This window comes from Meleagris gallopavo, chromosome 1 (assembly GCF_000146605.3).
Source record: "Meleagris gallopavo isolate NT-WF06-2002-E0010 breed Aviagen turkey brand Nicholas breeding stock chromosome 1, Turkey_5.1, whole genome shotgun sequence".
NCBI classification, from domain to species: Eukaryota; Metazoa; Chordata; class Aves; order Galliformes; family Phasianidae; genus Meleagris; species Meleagris gallopavo.
Genome location: NC_015011.2, coordinates 121,501,079 through 121,501,456, shown reverse-complemented (window position 1 = coordinate 121,501,456; position 378 = coordinate 121,501,079). Strand labels below are relative to the sequence as shown.

The 378-nt window shown below is 58.5% G+C and overlaps 1 long non-coding RNA gene across 1 annotated transcript in view; it reads left to right on the top strand.

Moving 5' to 3' along the window:
- LOC100544066 overlaps positions 1 to 378 on the top strand; it is a 7,746-nt gene continuing 7,368 nt past the window's right edge. The window contains exon 1 of the long non-coding RNA XR_796416.3: positions 1 to 71. This is a non-coding gene — a long non-coding RNA (uncharacterized LOC100544066). The remainder of the gene's footprint in view (positions 72 to 378) is intronic.

The following is a 378-nucleotide window of genomic DNA, read 5'->3' as shown; positions in this document are numbered from 1 at the left end:
CGCCGCCGGCACAGCCACCACCTTCATCATCGTCGTCATCCCAGAGCCCCAAGAAGGAGGAGAAGAGCCAGGTGTGACAGCTGGCAGCAGGGTGGTTCCCTGGCCCCCGTGGTGCCCTTCGGAAGGGCAGAGAAGGGGTGAGGGGAGCCAGGGCGACTGCTCCCCATACCTGTGCCCATGGAAGGCTTTGGCTTGGGCCTGTGAGATGTTGGACTGTGTCTGCTGGGAGGGGTGGGCACTGTGGGGAAAGGGACTCACAGCAGATAGCTGCAGTATCTGTCGCTCTGCCCCTCAGGAATTGGAAATCCCAGTCATTCTCTCCCCTGGGATGTAATCGTGTTTTCCTTAGGACATCAGAAGAAAGGTTCCCTTTTTTTT